Source organism: Myotis davidii, unplaced genomic scaffold (genome assembly GCF_000327345.1).
Source record: "Myotis davidii unplaced genomic scaffold, ASM32734v1 scaffold32, whole genome shotgun sequence".
Lineage (NCBI taxonomy): Eukaryota > Metazoa > Chordata > Mammalia > Chiroptera > Vespertilionidae > Myotis > Myotis davidii.
Genome location: NW_006286587.1, coordinates 1,232,834 through 1,233,239, shown reverse-complemented (window position 1 = coordinate 1,233,239; position 406 = coordinate 1,232,834). Strand labels below are relative to the sequence as shown.

General features: G+C 64.0%; 1 protein-coding gene across 4 annotated transcripts in view; it reads left to right on the top strand.

Moving 5' to 3' along the window:
- LOC102763579 (leucine zipper putative tumor suppressor 3) overlaps positions 1-406 on the top strand; it is a 10,768-nt gene that overhangs the window by 3,972 nt on the left and 6,390 nt on the right. The gene's annotated exons all lie outside the window — the stretch shown is intronic.

Below are 406 nucleotides of genomic sequence, written 5' to 3'. Positions count from 1 at the left end.
GGGGGGGCCACAAGATTGACGAGCAGTTTCTGTGAGGACCACAGAGAGCTGTGCTGGGCTGGGTGGGATTGGCCATGTATGTCCTGAGTCTGAGGAGGGGGCCCTGTGTGTCGCTGCTGCCCTGCTTGATGCCCTGGAGAAGTTTGGTACCTCTGGGGCTGGATATGGAAGGTGGGGTGAGGTGGGCAGGGCTCTGCCTTCACCTGGCTTCTCCCACCCACCCCTGCCCAGGTGTGCCAGAAAGCCGGGGAGATCTCCCTCCTGAAGCAGCAGCTGAAGGACTCGCAGGCGGATGTGTCCCAGAAGCTGAGTGAGATTGTGGGGCTGCGCTCCCAGCTGCGGGAGGGCCGGGCCTCGCTGCGGGAGAAGGAGGAGCAGCTGCTCAGCCTGAGGGACCTTCGGCAGC